This window comes from Anopheles nili, chromosome 2 (genome assembly GCF_943737925.1).
Source record: "Anopheles nili chromosome 2, idAnoNiliSN_F5_01, whole genome shotgun sequence".
Lineage (NCBI taxonomy): Eukaryota > Metazoa > Arthropoda > Insecta > Diptera > Culicidae > Anopheles > Anopheles nili.
The window spans coordinates 59,624,399-59,641,668 of NC_071291.1; positions in this window are offsets into that span (position 1 = coordinate 59,624,399).

The window sequence follows — 17,270 nt, forward strand, 5'->3', positions numbered from 1 at the left end:
AGCTGCTGGTTTGGCCTTCGACTTTGAAGGCTTCTTCGCCGTTACTTCGATGAACGGCTGTTCCTGGGTATCGAACTCCATCACGGAGCGATTGCTGCAGTCGTCCTCCGCGGACGAGCCCGTTTCACTGCAACTATACGTCACTCCCACTCGCCAGCCAATGTGTCACCCGAATGTGTGTCCAGGTGTGTGTCCGTGTGTCGTTTGCTGCGATTAAACGTTTCTCGACTTATTAGCGTCACCCGCACATATCCATTCTCTTGTTACTTCGAGAATAAATTTTCTATAGGGCATTTTATTGTGTCTTTTTAACAACTTATCTTTATTTTAAAGCTAAACGCCGCACAAACCGTTCCCGCGAGGGCTTGGGTATGTTTGGCTCTAAATAACGTGCCAGGACCTCTTCTTCCTTTTGACCCCCTTGCTGCTAACGGCCGCTGGTGGTTTCCGCGCTGGCTGCCGCCACTTCGTTTGGGGTCATTGAAAGAGGATCCTCTTCCTCATTCCATCATTCTCGGCGTGATATTCTGAATAGCTTATATTTTGTTGTCGTAGCTACGACGCAGCAGTAAGGACGACGCACCCTATGAGTATCCCATATTTTATGAATTGCACAATGCAATGCAATTTATTTATGATTTCGTACTGTAGATCGAACAATCTAGAGTACGCTTCTTGGCGTGATATTCTGAATAGCTTATATTTTGTTATCGTAGCAACTACGGCGCTAAATATCGTTTCGAACTCTTCGATGGATAGTTTTGTTAGTTGCTGTAACACTCCATCAGCTCCGTAATACTAACATGAGGATTGCTTCGCTTTAATCTCGTTATTTGAGATTGTCAGATCTTTGACACATCTCTGAAAATTCTTTAACCTCTCTTCGACGCAGTGAGTTTGAAAGGGTAACCACATTTTTGCACTCATTCAGGATTTTTGAAAACCGCATGATGCATGATGTGATCTAGAATGAATTTGATCTTCTATGACTTACAGTGAGAGTGATGGGATTTTATAGAAACTGACTGTGGCTGTTTTTAATATATATCCCAACTACACCCCCTAGCCTAGCATTTACTATACTCGTTCCATTGTAACGTGTATTGAACTGTATTCGTACACAGTGATATCCATGGTCGAATTTTTCAGAGGCCTAACACGTTTCAATTGTGTTGGGCCAGGAAATCTCTAAATGAATCAAATATTTAAATAAAACTTCGTTCGTAATTCAATAAATTCGTTTTTAAGATATTATATATATATATATATATATATATATATATATATATATATATATATATATATATATATATATATATATATATATATATATATATATATATATATATAACAACAAAGTCTTGCAGGAACATGACCCACGGCAACACTTCTTGTGGCACTTCAGTTTTCTTTAACGTACTTTTAAAAGCGGCACAATCTGTCACCAGTTTAAACGGAAGGCCCAAAAGGTACTGCCTAAGCTTCTAAATTGCAAGATACACTGCTTTTGCTTCGAGTATGTAGCTATGCTTGTTGGCCTCTGATTCACTTGTCTTTTTGCTCCAATAGTATACCGGATGCAATTTTCCTTCAACCCATTGCATCAACGCTGCACCAAAACCTACTTTGGAAGCGTCAGTGTGGAGTTCTGTTTTTGCTTCCGGGTTGAACAACATTAGCACAGGTTCTTTCGCTAGTTCTTCTTTTAATTGTTGAAAAGCTTTCAACGCACACGCATTCATCACAAAAGGCACATCCTTCTTTAAGAGATCCGTTAACGGTTTAGCTATTTTCGAGTAATCCGGCACAAACTTTCTGAAAAATCCAGTCAACCCAAGGAAAGCCTGTACTGCCTTCACATTTTGCGGGACTTTAAAGTTTTTCACTGCACTTATTTTTTCCGTTCGAAATTGCATCACTACATTGTTCTCTAGTCAACCATGACTTTCAAAACTTATAGATCCCTGAGAACTCAATTCTAGATTCATATCAAATGTACGGTATGTCATCTTTAATTTTCCGTTCCTGGTGATATTGTTCCATTCTTCACTCTATGCCCTAAGAAGTTTACTTCCCGTTGCATGAATTGGCACTTTTTCCACTTTATCGCTAGGCCGTATTCTACAGCTATTTTTAACACTGATTCCGTTTTCGATAAACACTCTACTGGCGTTGAACCGTGGATGACCATATCATCCATATACAAATCTAGCACGTTGTTTGCAATCATATCACGAAAGACATAGTTCACGTAACGAATAAAGACCGCCGGTGAATTACACAGCCCGAAAGGTGCTCGGTTGAATTCGTACAAACCACGTTTCGTCGCGAACGCCGTATACTTCTTACTCGTTTCCTTCACGGGGACATGAAAAAAACCGTTTTCCATGTCCATAACCGAGAACCATTGCGCCTTTTGAAGTTTTTGTACTACTTCGTCGATAACCGGTATAGGGAATCCGTCTTTCAAAATCATGGAATTAAGTTTCCGATAATCGATGCAAACTCGGTTGGTTCCGTCTTTCTTCTTAACCACCACAACACGGCTAGCATATTCTGATGTAGATGGCCTAACAATGCCTTTCTTCAACCATTCGTCTACCTGATCATCCACTGCTTTGGATTCCGAAAATGACAACCGGCTTGGTGGATGTCGGAAAGGCATTATTTGTCCGTCAGGTATTATCTCCAACTTGACTGGACACGTTTCTTGTTGAAAACCACTGACCCTGTTTTGGTTGAACTCGCGTATCATTGTCTCGATCGCGTTGCGATACTTCTCCGAAACTGTTATTAGTTGATCACTTTCCACTTGGAACACATCCGCGAGCAGCGTATCCTCCACGTTGTTTTGTTCTTTCTCCACATGCCGAGGTGTTAGCCTTACACCATACTTTGTTACCACCGCGTCGAACAATATCAGGGATTCTCTACCCACAATGCATTCGTACTTCATTGTACCGTCCGGCACAATAAAAAACGGCACTGCCTGATAGGTGTGGTCATTTATCGACACATCCATAGAAGTCCTACCCTCGGCACGGGTACGCTTTCCTCCGAAGCCGTGCAGTTCAATAGCGATGTTCTTTACAGGTGGTGCTCCGATTCGGCGAAAAGCTGTGTCGGTGATCAGATTAAAGTAACACCCGGAGTCAAACAGAGTATGTAACGCACAATTGCTGATTGACATATTTACCGTTGGTTCCTCTGCGTCTACGACTAAATTCGAAGGAACTCTTGCCACAAGCCTTTTTGTGCACTCGCTTGCCTTGTGCCCAAATGCAACGCACCCATAACACTTCATGCGCGACGCGTTACTACACGTTTTCGCCTCATGGCCCGGGAAACCACTATCGAAGCATTTTCCGCGTGTTCCTTCTCGTGTGTTGGAACCCGTAGCGCAACCATCAACTAATGATCGGGATTCCTTTGAGCGATCCTGAGAACGGTGCCCAAAGCTACCACATTCAAAACGCCTTATTTGTTTAAAGCAATCTCGGGCTTCGTGTCCAATTTTGCCACAACTGTAACACTTGCACACGCCACCTATATTCGTGTGTTCCTTTTGTCCTCCACTCCTTTTAACTATATTTTCCTTTTCTGCTCGTTCGAGGAACAATAATTCTTCTTTAAGTTCCATGATCGTTTTTGCTCTCGTGATATAGCGTCGCTCTTGTTCCAGCCTCAGCTGTTATGCCATCCGCAATGTACTCCACGAGGCTGCTTTCGTCAATCTCGGCATTGCTTGCTATTCGCTGCATTTCGTACACATATTCTAATGCGGATTCGCTTTGCTTCTTATGCCGCGTAACGAGCCGCCGATGTACATCGCTCGCGCGGATGATAGGCCCAAACTCTTTAATCAATGCCGCTCGCAGGGCAGCATATGACGCAACATCTTTTAGAGTCAGTATAAAACTTCGGGCTACTCCGACCATTTTCCTACACGTCATAATGAACTTTTGTTCATCAGTCCACCTTGCCATGGTAGCAACTCCCTCGAATTCATGGAACCAAGCTTTGATATCGCGATTTACGTCCTCGCCATATGCTTCGATCGAATCCTCCACATCACGAAACGAGTAAGGTTGCATGATTTCAGCTCTATTTGGTGCGGATTTCGGCTCAACTTCAGACATAGAAGCCTCCGCATCGTGAAAACCAGTCACACCTGTAACATCGTTGTCGAACTGTCCGTTAGCTTGCGCCTCGATCAAGCGCGCCGCCAAATCCTCCTTGGTGCCCGTTACGGACAATTCAGCGTCTTCGCACTTTCGCACTAATCCTGTGCGCGTAAATTCTTCCACTAATTTTTCCATTGTCACTTTTGACTGCTTAGCACACAGCAATAACACCACAAACGGTTTCACCCCGCTAACGCAGCTCACGACAATTCTGCGCGTTCAGCGCATAATTACATACGGCTAAACCACGCGCACACAGCGCCGATAACACCCACGCACACAGCTCTACCAAGCGCACACAGCACCGATACCGCACACAGCTCTATCACGCGCACACAGCGCCGATAACACACAAGACTCTACTCGGTACACAACCGTTTCTGGGAAATTCGCTATCCCACTTCTGACACCAAATGTAAGGAAAAGTACAGTCGGAGGGGAAAAAAAAAACACACAGATTGAATCTATTCGGTCTTCGCTCGATTCTATATATTCGGCGTGATATTCTATATATATACATATATATTCCCGCCAAAAAAAAAAGAAAAAGGCCGGCAAAAGCACGCCTTGCCACAAGAAGATCGTTAATCAGAGTCGTTACGAAAGGACCCATTCCCATGGATCTTTTCGTTTAACCAATCTATGATCGTCTTGTTGACGTGCCCAAGTGCCGCACCAACAGCTCCGACCACATCTAGGTTAAGTAGATGTGGTTCCATTGCGATCAACCCCTTCTTCAACCATTCTATGAAAGGATCCGGCCATGTCAACCCGTTCATAACCGTGTGGTCAACAGGAAGTAGGTACCTGTTTGTACCGTCAACAAAGGCTTCAGGGTTAGCGTAACCCTTGAATCTCCTGCTGTCAGGAAAGACCATGGTGTTTAATTCCACAACACCATCAAACTCAGGGGCAGCCACCTTCATTCTGCGACGAATACCGCTCTTGGGCAAGTCGTTCACAATGTTGTAGTACCACGAAGTCCAATGTACCTTCATATCGTGGGCATCTTTGGTCGGGGTAAATATCGTGAAGTAAGGCGATGCTTTCCGCTGGACTTTCTTCTCATACATGATAGAACTTGTGAGCACAGATATGTCCGTAGCATATGCTTCGTCTGCTTTGATGTGGTAACCAACTTCGTCCAACCAATCTTCATCTACGTTTAATCTGACACTCACAGGCTCCTTTGTCTTCACGGTCAGCTGGCCTCCAAACTTAAGAAGCACAGCCTGCACGAACCACCAGGGTATGACGCCCCCGTACCAATGTTCCATCCATTTTTCGTCTGTCACAGCCAATTGTGTTTCGATGACGGATTTGATCTTAAAAGTTGTGTCCGTCCATGCTGTGTTAGTTGTGTTAGGGGATTCAACAGCAAATCCCATAGTGGCTACGCTCACGAGACTGCGCATCTGTGGGTCATTTAGTTTCCACGACAACCCTCCTGTAGCCCTCCACAGCTCAGTCACTGCCAATACCAAACTGCCAGAGAAGAGTTGTCCAGATAGATGTCGCAGTACGCTAGCATCCTGACCAAGTCATTGGCTTCAGTCACTTCGTACTGGACCTCCCCCGAAACAAAACTCTCTAAGGCAGGCTTACTACCGTCACTGCATGAGACAAGGGCCTGGCTAAACGAGTGTAGCGGATCTACCCTTCACCAAGTGTAGTACTTGACTCTATCCGGCATCTTGTCCGTGGAGTTGTAGTCACTAAACCAGTCAGGAACATTATGGTCACCTATTTTGATCGTTTCTTTAGGGTCCATACAGGTGACACCTGACATGTGGTCGATCTCTTTGTCGTCCCTCAGATCCTTTCCTGAATTTAAGGTTCATGGCTGACTTAACCAAAGCAATTTTCTCAGCCAGAGCAACACCCCTTGCATCCCAAGCACCAGCTTGACTACTGTGTATGTCACTCAGGATGTCCATCCAGCCGAACAGATCATCCGGGGTTTCGTCGTCTGTGACCCCTATCTGTTCAAGCACTCTTTGGTACTCGTCCTCTCTGGACACAGTTTTTTTCGGTTTAGCCTCGTCAGTCCAAACCGAGGATTTTTGAAAACCGCATGATGCATGATGTGATCTAGAATGAATTTGATCTTCTATGACTTACAGTAAGAGTGATGGGATTTTATAGAAACTGACTGTGGCTGTTTCTAATATATATCCCAACTACACCCCCTAGCCTAGCATTTACTATACTCGTTCCATTGTAACGTGTATTGAACTGTATTCGTACACAGTGATATCCATGGTCGAATTTTTCAGAGGCCTAACACGTTTCAATTGTGTTGGGCCACGAAATCTCTAAATGAATCAAATATTTCAATAAAACTTCTACAGTTCCATTCGTTTATAAGATTATATATATATATATATATATATATATATATATATATATATATATATATATATATATATATATATATATATATATATATATATATATATATATATATATATATATATATATATATATATATATATATATATATATTCCCGGCAAAAGCACGTCTTGCCACAAGAAGATCGTTAATCAGAGTTGTTACGAAAGGACCCATCCTCATGGATCTTTTCGTTTAACCAATCTATAATCTAACCAATATATATATATATATATATATATATATATATATATATATATATATATATATATATATATATATATATATATATATGTATATATATATATATATATATATATATATATCTATATATATATATATATATATATATATATATATATATATATACATATACATATATATATATATATATATATATATTCGGCTGAATGCTGTTGTTAGCTCAGCTATTAGTTCGTTCAGGCTGGCCGTGGCCGCTGCCTCCTGGATTTGGTTATTTGTGGTGTGCCTGTCTGCTCTCATCACCAGCCGCAGTATTTTATTAAGTTTGCCCTGTAGCTTGCATTGCTGTACCCTGGCATATGTTCCCCAAACTGGGGCACCATATAGGACTGCTGGCAAGAGGATCTGTTTGTACACCGCTAAGCGGTTTTGCAAGGATAGATGTGATTTCCTGTTGATGAGGGTAAATAGTGCTCTGCTAGCAATAGCGCATCTATTTATAGCAGAGTCAATGTGCTCAGCGAAACGAAAGTTGTAGTCAATGATCAAGCCGAGATATTGGCTCTGAGAGAGCGCGCGTTCCTGGTGGCAAATTTGATTTGCTCAGCCATGGGTCATTAGCAGCTCTGCTATGATGGTCATTTGGTCCATTCTGGTGCGGCATTGTAGTAACCGCGCCTTCATGGCTATGAATATCTTGAAGAGCGACGCCAAGTCGTCAAGGCTCAGATCCCTCTGCAGGTTCCACAGGTTCAGCGGCGTTCGGGAGGGGAGCAGCTCCGCTTTGTTTTGCCATAAAGGCATATTCCAAGCCCGGTGGAATGGCTGGCTTGGGTGTTTTGGCGGTGGGAGCCTTGCTCGGCGGAGCTAAGGGCGGAAACGCCTTGTTGGAGGCCAGTTGTGGTGGGGCTGGCACCGGTTGCGAAGCACGAAGTTGCTTCTTCAGTTGCTTATTAGAGGCAGCTGCTCTAATTTCTTTAAATTTAGCTCTCTGCGGGCAAGTAAGGTCGCGCCCATGCTGTGTGCCTCCACAGTTCGCGCACTTGGGGGAAACCGCCTCCTGATCACATTGATCAGTGAGGTGTTCCATTGAACACTTTGCGCACTTAGGGCGCATGTGGCAGTGCTTCGTGCCATGACCGAAGCCTTGGCAGCGGAAGCACTGCGTGACGCTGGGACGTCCACCTCTGTACTCCTCCCAGCGTACTATTATTGAGCCAACCGCACGTATGGCTCTTAGAGTTTGAAGGGTACAGCTCCCTTTTTTGAAGTGGATGAGGTAGAGGCAGCTATGGTAACTGCCCTCTACCTCATGTCGCCTTTTGATGCGGAAAGCAGAGATCGGGATTAACCCATGGTTTTCCCGCAGCTCGTTGAGGATCTCTGCCTCGCTAGTTAATGGCAGTCCCCGAAGGACTACCTTATAAGGCTTGTCGCCTAGGTAATCATGAGTGTAGTACTCAATTTTCGACAGGGCTAGGTGCTCCGTTATAGCCCTGTGAGTTTCTATGCTTGCTGGCAGGATCTTTGTGCCTGCTCCTGTTATTTGATATTGAATGCCTCTGAAGGAGGCAAACATTCTTTTAAGCTCGTGCGGAGCCGGGCTTTTAACTACCACTGGTGGTACCTTTGTTGCCTTAGTCTGAGGCGCAGATGTTGTTGGCGTTGGAGCAGCAGGTCTAGCGGCGGCTGGCACCGGGGCAGCTGCTGGTTTGGCCTTCGACTTTGAAGGCTTCTTCGCCGTTTCTTCGATGAACGGCTGTTCCTGGGTATCGAACTCCATCACGGAGCGATTGCTGCAGTCGTCCTCCGCGGACGAGCCCGTTTCACTGCAACTATACGTCACTCCCACTCGCCAGCCAATGTGTCACCCGAATGTGTGTCCAGGTGTGTGTCCGTGTGTCGTTTGCTGCGATTAAACGTTTCTCGACTTATTAGCGTCACCCGCACATATCCATTCTCTTGTTACTTCGAGAATAAATTTTCTATAGGGCATTTTATTGTGTCTTTTTAACAACTTATCTTTATTTTAAAGCTAAACGCCGCACAAACCGTTCCCGCGAGGGCTTGGGTATGTTTGGCTCTAAATAACGTGCCAGGACCTCTTCTTCCTTTTGACCCCCTTGCTGCTAACGGCCGCTGGTGGTTTCCGCGCTGGCTGCCGCCACTTCGTTTGGGGTCATTGAAAGAGGATCCTCTTCCGCATTCCATCATTCTTGGCGTGATATTCTGAATAGCTTATATTTTGTTGTCGTAGCTACGACGCAGCAGTAAGGACGACGCACCCTATGAGTATCCCATATATTATGAATTGCACAATGCAATGCAATTTATTTATGATTTCGTACTGTAGATCGAACAATCTAGAGTACGCTTCTTGGCGTGATATTCTGAATAGCTTATATTTTGTTATCGTAGCAACTACGGCGCTAAATATCGTTTCGAACTCTTCGATGGATAGTTTTGTTAGTTGCTGTAACACTCCATCAGCTCCGTAATACTAACATTTCGATTGCTTCGCTTTAATCTCGTTATTAGAGATTGTCATATCTTTGACACATCTCTGAAAATACTTTAACCTCTCTTCGACGCAGTGAGTTTGAAAGGGTAACCACATTTTTGCACTCATTCAGGATTTTTGAAAACCGCATGATGCATGATGTGATCTAGAATGAATTTGATCTTCTATGACTTACAGTAAGAGTGATGGGATTTTATAGAAACTGACTGTGGCTGTTTTTAATATATATCCCAACTACACCCCCTAGCCTAGCATTTACTATACTCGTTCCATTGTAACGTGTATTGAACTGTATTCGTACACAGATTGATGTCCATGGTCGAATTTTTCAGAGGCCTAACACGTTTCAATTGTGTTGGGCCACGAAATCTCTAAATGAATCAAATATTTCAATAAAACTTCGTTCGTATTTCAATAAATTCGTTTTTAAGTTATAATATATATATATATATATATATATATATATATATATATATATATATATATATATATATATATATATATATATATATATATATATATATATAAATATATATATATATATATATATATATATATATATATATATATATATATATATATATATATATATATATATATATATATATATATATATTCCCGGCAAAAGCACGTCTTGCCACAAGAAGATCGTTAATCAGAGTTGTTACGAAAGGACCCATCCTCATGGATCTTTTCGTTTAACCAATCTATAATCTAACCAATATATATATATATATATATATATATATATATATATATATATATATATATATATATATATATATATATATATATATATATATATATATATATATATATATATATATATATATATTCGGCGTGATATTCTATATATATACATATATATTCCACCGGGCTATACTGTGTTCCTTTGCCTTCCCGTTCGCTCACCACCTCCTCGGTATTGCAAGGAAGGAATTGGGTCCCACACGGAACAGGATCACGTAAGAGCTCAGTGAACAGTTTGGCCAGGAGTGCCGACGCCCCTGAACTAGCAGAGGGTGTTCCTCCAGCACCTCCACCGCCCACCGGTCGACCTGGGTGTGGATCTCTTCCATCTCCATCTCGTCCACCACCCCCTCCACCGCCGCCATTGACTCCACTACCCGATGGACCAGGCTGATCACTCTGACCACTGCCCCTATGACTGTTGCCGCCGCTACCCTCACTGCTCGGCCCACCGCTGGCACCCGGTCTGTCATGGCACCTGGAGATATTTTTTGTTTAGGTGTTTCTCTTCACCTTGACCAATAAACCAATTGAAATTGACACTTGATCCGTGAATATTTGCATGGCGTGTTGATAGTTGTAAGTAGCATGTGCTGTACACATGCAGCAACAAATCCCCAGATGAACCACCCTACGGGCTTTTCGGGAGTCCAATCCTTGATGCAGATCTCCTGTAATCCCTGGAAAAAATAGTGTGGTTTAAATATATCTTCCACTGAACGAAATAAAATGTCCGCCACTTCCTTTGAAACTACGTTGCCTTCCAAAATTATGCTTCTATTAATCTCCTGCATAGTGCATGATCGATGATATATTGTGAATAGCTTATATTTTGTTGTCGTAGCTACTACGGCGTTAAACTTTGTTTCGAACTTCCCGCTGGAGACTTATCTATACACTTATGCTTATAGGTCTTCTTGTCTTTGACAGTCTCTTGATCCCACACTGCTCGTATTTTCCTTTAATTGCATCTTCTAGAAAGTAAGTTTCACTTACAGTTGATAAAAAAGCTCCCAAGATTTCAGATTTGATCTTCTATATAACGGTATTCTATGTTTGTCTCACCTTGATTATTCGGGTCATTATAGAGTAATTATATCGACATGTTCGTTGAGCAGTAATCAATACTTGGATTATCATCTGCTACTACGTAAGTGCTAATGATTCGTATGTTTTTGATGTTCAAAATTTGGTAGAGCGTTATTATGTAGAAAAATCTGTTCATTGTTAACACAAATCACATACTTCTCGTCATAGTGATAGCATCATTTACTTGCCATTGCCCACCAATGTATATATAACTAAGGAAAAACTTTTTTTTTGAGTTTTTTTGCGTAGCACAAACCTTAAGTCACACTAGCCACACAACGCTATAAAGAGGATAACTTTTTTGTTACAACCATATTTTTTCATAGAATGCATTGTCAAAAAGGATTCCTTTAAAAAAATAAGGGTTCATAACTAATTTCAAATATTCAAAATTTTATTTTTCTCAGCGATTCATTAGATTCATAAGCTTAATGCTTAATTAATTAAGTAGAAAACAAAAGATGTGGCGATTGAAGTAATTTTTTTTTATTGAAATTCCTCTACAGATAGGAAATTTACAGTATTTACAGAATTTGTGTAAATAAATAGAATAAACATTTGCGGTTACCCAATGTTTATTGAAAATAAAAATGTACAATTGAAAAAAATGTAAAACTTGTTTTAATAGCAAAATCATATATCACATTATTATCACATAAACAAGTTCGTGTTCAAAGAAGTTCTAATACTGGTAGGAAATTTTCTGAGTTCTTCCAGTCCATAAGGATGCAGGACAATCACGGAATTGGACTATTTTTTCGCCAAAATTCTGTGCCTTGTTTATCACGTCCGGCCAACCTATAATTGATCCCAATAACAATAGACCTATCAATATCCTCCCGCAGATGTCAGTATTAAGCCACACAGTTAATCCAGAGCACACAAAGATCAAGGACGAGAAAATTGCAATCAATGTCGTGTTTACCGGAACGCCATCGTACGTTTGAACGATCGAACTCTCTAGAATCAGGTAAGATCTATATAAATGAGCACACATTTATAAATTTGTGTATTTCTCTCCCCATCAGCCGCCGCCTGACGATGGTCGTAAATTGCATGATTACGATGATCGTAAATTGCATTGCAAGAACACGACTAGATAACTTAGGAGTGATCGAGCCCTGCACTTTCCTCGGGTCATGTCGATCAGCTCGTGTTAACAGATGATCTCTTAGCACAAACGAACAGATAAATTAAAGGAAAATAGAACCATCTCGCTTGCCATATAATTTCTATACCACTAAACCTCGCTTGGACCACCGTACATGTTGAGAGCAGAATGGGGCATAAAATTAGATTCAATAAAGTGAAAAAAACGCTTTTGATAGCTACCGATATCATCGTGGTGAGTATTGAATTCCTTGATAACGCGATGATAAGATACCTTTACCAATCCGTCCTTGTTTTTCCACAGTTTGCAATTAGAGATATGACCAGCGGTTTCATCATTTAAAAGTGTGCTTTATTAAACTTGTAAAGCATTCTCCTTCGAATCATGTACCCGTGAGGCAACAAAATTTAATTTCGAAAGTATCCGTGTCCGGACAGTACTAGGGCCAGGTGGAAAGTCACCTCTTCATGTCTCCCACCGCGTGTACCTACTAGCTCCGTCGTCTACAGCGTCAGCGTTCCAGCGCCGCTGCCGTTGCTCCAGGGTGAAGGCACGCTCCTTCGCCCGGATCTCTTCAGCCGACTGTCTGGCCTCGAACACCCGGGCATCTTCCTGGATCAGCTCGCAGACCGGCACAAGGCCAGCGAGCACGACGCTGTACTCGCTTCAGCATCCATTGGCACACACACACAGGTCCGTGGCGGAGTGCCAGACTGGAGCTGCATATCTCATAATGGATGTGGACACCGAGGCGAGTAGCTTTCGCTTTTGCCGCCGATGGACCGCTATGGTGTTCCGCATGAGTCTCAAAACAGCCCCTGCTACATGGAGCGCCTCTAATCTCCGCCTCCCCAATGTGGATCGATGCTGCGATCGGCCTTCTGACGCTCGAGACCATCACCACCGCCTCCGTGTTCGCGGGAGCAAGTCATGGTGATGTTTCCCCATCCAACGCATAAGAGAGTGCACCACCGCTGCTGCTGCTGCTGCTGCTGCTGCTGATATGTTGCTGCTTCAGGGCTGTCTCCCAGGGACCATGATAACCAGATCGTTGGCGAATCTAATGGCCTGGACCTGTTGGAGGGAGCTGCACGTGCAGTACTCCGTCGTCGTACATGACATTCCACAGGGTGGGGCCCAAGATAGATCTCTGTGGAACGCCAGCGGTGACGTGCCGTACGACAGGGCCATCAGTAGTGTTGTAATGCAGCTCTCGTTCTTTAAAATAGCTCCGAAGTATCCGCTGAATTCTGGCGGCGGGGACCTGCTTCTCTTCAAGCGCGAGAACAATGGACTGCTAGCTCGCCGTGTTGAATGCGTTAACGGATGTCCAGTGTAACGATCAACAGGAATCAGTTCACGCCAGCTCTGGTACGGTTTAGCAACATGGTCGTCGTTCTTCCAGCCGCGGGAAACGAGGCACGATTCAGGCAGTCCTGATCGACTCTTCGGAACACGTCGCGATGCTCGATGAACGATGGATGGATGCTCCGGAAACAGGTCAGTGACGATGCGCGATCCTGGACCACTCGGTTGGCCTCCGGTGGCGCTCGACTGTCACGGAGAGACGTGAGCACGACATCCTGATCCTGATCCTCGACGACGTCAATGAGGTCCTGGAACCGCCGTTCCTCGCTCCTCTTTATCGCCTTCTCAAGTGTCCTCCTCGCAGCTAGCTGATTTGCGAGGAGGTTCCCGTTTGATGGGCTACGGTCCGGTGGCTACCATTGCTACGCTCCTTACCGAGTCGTACACCCAGGTGGGGTTGTTTGCCGGAGGGCGGAAAACTTCTGACAGCAATAGGACGTCCATACATCCATTTCTCCCCATCTGCAGGGCGAGATCCTGCGCCGTCCTTCCCCGGCCCACATTTATTTGGAGGCACGGTTTTATCGTTGGTCGATAATCTAATGTAAGGATCGAATTCTTGCTTCAGGTGAGATTCTTGAGGTGGTTCCACGAGACGAAATTGATCGACTGAGCCATTAAAAACCGTCAATGGGTAGTTGAACGACCCACAACATCCTTCATATACCGGGCTTTGGTTGGGTGGTACGATTCATGCTCCGAAGAGATAGTAAAACGAAAGATACAAAAGATTGCAGCAGATAGGATGTGTATTCCTGATCTGCTTGCTATTGTATGTGTTTCCCTCTTTTTCTTTTCTTTTCAAATATCCAGGGACTTCACTGAAATGCAACAAACTTATTCTACCATATAAGCCTCCCATTCGGTTGCTCATGCTCATTTATAATCGCGAGGGATCCATTTGACTCTCTTCTATCCACTAACTTGGCTGGTATTACTTCCAATTGTTTCCACCCCCCGTGTGACAGTGTTTCCCAACTTTCTCCTCGTTTCTGCTTTTATGCTTTTACATGGCTTTTCCTGTTTCTGGTTCCGTTTCTGCTCCTTATTTACAAGTATATCTTTTCTCTCTTCGTTCCAGGTTGTTTTTATTCTCGGTTTAAGTTAAGGTACGGATAGAAATTGATCCGCTAGCCACACAAAACAACACCAGAGGCACCCCATAGGATCAAACCCAATACACACCTGCTCCCACTGACCGAAAGAACCTCCGGCCTCCCGGATCGCGATCGCCGCGGCACACTGGCTTCGTCGGGAGGACAATTAAGATTGGCGTTCATTCTGGCTGCATTGGCGTTTGAGTTATAGCATAACACAAAATACACGAAATAAGAGAGCAAGAAAATAAAGAACAAATTGTATCATTTGTCACGTGAAAATTAGCATAGGTAGTACTGTAGTAGCACGTAATGCCACCCTTTCAATAAAGCCCCTATTTCGCGACTAAATATTAATCACTTTCTCGATTGGGCTTACATTAAAAAAGAGCGATTTAAAAAATGCCATGAATGTGGCCCTTGCATGTGGATTCAATAAGTATTATTTTTATATACCAATCATCCATGATATGTTGTAATCAATAAAGAAATAAAATGGGCTTGAAACGTAAAAAGCTATAAATAAAGTTTAAATGTGTTTTCTAATTTCTATGCCTGCGATCCAAAAGAGTAAGTTTACGTGCGGGTAAGTTACCTCCGGCCCCTCAAATTGATTGGCCTGCATTTGCTTTCTCCTCCTGCTTCACCAACAAGGATTTCAATCGATGACGATACTATTTCAATCAAAGGATAATAAATCTTTAACACACAACTTGTGATATGTGTTCCGATGCGGTAATAATGTAAACAAATAGTTTGTTGTGTTTTCCAAACCCCCGTTTTTGTGTGCATTTTCACCCTCTCACGCGTCCCCGTTGTTCGTTTTCTTTGCCCCGGTTTTTTTTTGCGATCTATTTTCCACCTTTCTTGCGCGTTGAGCAACGAAAGAAACGCAGCTGCATTTTGCTCCGATTGATCCTGGCAAGACGAGTCCTTGCCTACTTAAAGAGCCGCCCTTGATTCAACAGCGATCAATCGGTGGAAAACCTTCGTTTTTCCGCGAACAACACCTGTTTTTCCCCGGCCACAAAAACATTCCCATGGGTGGTCACGTCGAAAGAAAATATGCATTTCCAAATCCAAAAGATTTTTCAATTCCATTTTCCAATGACCGTTCAATGCCAAAGCCGAGTTAAAATGATGACCAACGACAGACATCCAACGATTAAAATCGCGCTTTCAAGACGGTACGCGAAAGCAAACTTCAAAATCGTTGTCGGAACCGAGTCTTCGAGTGAACGAAAATTACCCATCTTTTTAATAGGGTCGCAGGCATGCGAGGAGGCTGTTTGTTTTGAACCAGCTGGTACGCCTGATGCCACGTGCGCATGTGAAATGGTACTACTGCTCCGTAACAAGAAAGAAGAGTGCGGATGCTTTCGTTTTGCTTTCCACACCATCGCACCATAATGCGATCCAATACATTAACAGCGATCGAAGCACGCCACGCCACCGCACGAGCTGCGATAGTAACTGACAACGAGAGAGAGAGAGAGAGATAGCATTCGAATTTGGCAAGCGCGTGAGAGCAAGAAAGAAATATGTCCAGCTGAACTCCTGGTAGCACGTGGTCCAATGCTCCGATCAGATGTTGCACTATGGACCACAGCGTGACGAAACCACACCATTTTTATCCATCACATTAATTTCACTTGCTTTTGTAAATCAAAGACACTTAAAGCTGCCGAAAACGTTAATTTATGTTACAGAAGTTTACAACAAACAGCATTCTTTGTTGTTTTCAGCAAAAAAATGATACTTATTTATGAAGCGATGTATTTTAAACACGTTTATTATCGCATGGATTATGGCCACCAAGCTTCCACAGTACAAAACCATCGCTCCATAGTGCGATCCAATTTACCGTTGACGATCGATAGCAAACCACGCCCCCGCACGAGCTGCGATAGTAACTGATAACGAGAGAGAGAAAGACAAAGCATTCGAATTTGGCAAGCGCGTGAGAGCAGGAAAGAATTGCGGACAACAGACGAGTTATTTCCTTGGAGTGAAGAGTGCGATCAGCTATGGACAGGCTACCAACTGCAGGTAGCCTCCTCGAGGCATGCTCTCCTGTTATTATAGCCGGTTTTTGGATAGCGAAACTTGAACGTCGAAAAACGCTTTTTAACAGCGAGCGGACCAGGGACGACGACGACGCGCTCACGGATGCCTGCCTTTGGGAGGGTTTTCTTTCGGTGGTGGTTTTATTTAAATAAATTTACGAAAAAACCTTTTGATATGAGACACTTTTTAAATACCGTTTATTTTCTAATCAATCACTCTTCCAGCCAGGTGTTGTGGGGTTTTTCATTTTTATTATTTTGTTTCGATAATGTGTGTATGCATTATTAGTTATTTTCCGCCAGCAGGTTTGTAATATTATCCTGTTGCAATTATCCAGAGTTATTGCGTTAGTGCGTTTGTCTGTTTGTTTGCCAATTAATTGCTGCTTCACTTACAAACATAGAGCCCTTTAACTAGGTTAGTTACATTCCTGCCTATCCTAGAGCTGCTACGAGTTGAAGATTGTTGTTCCGAGTTTGCATGTTAT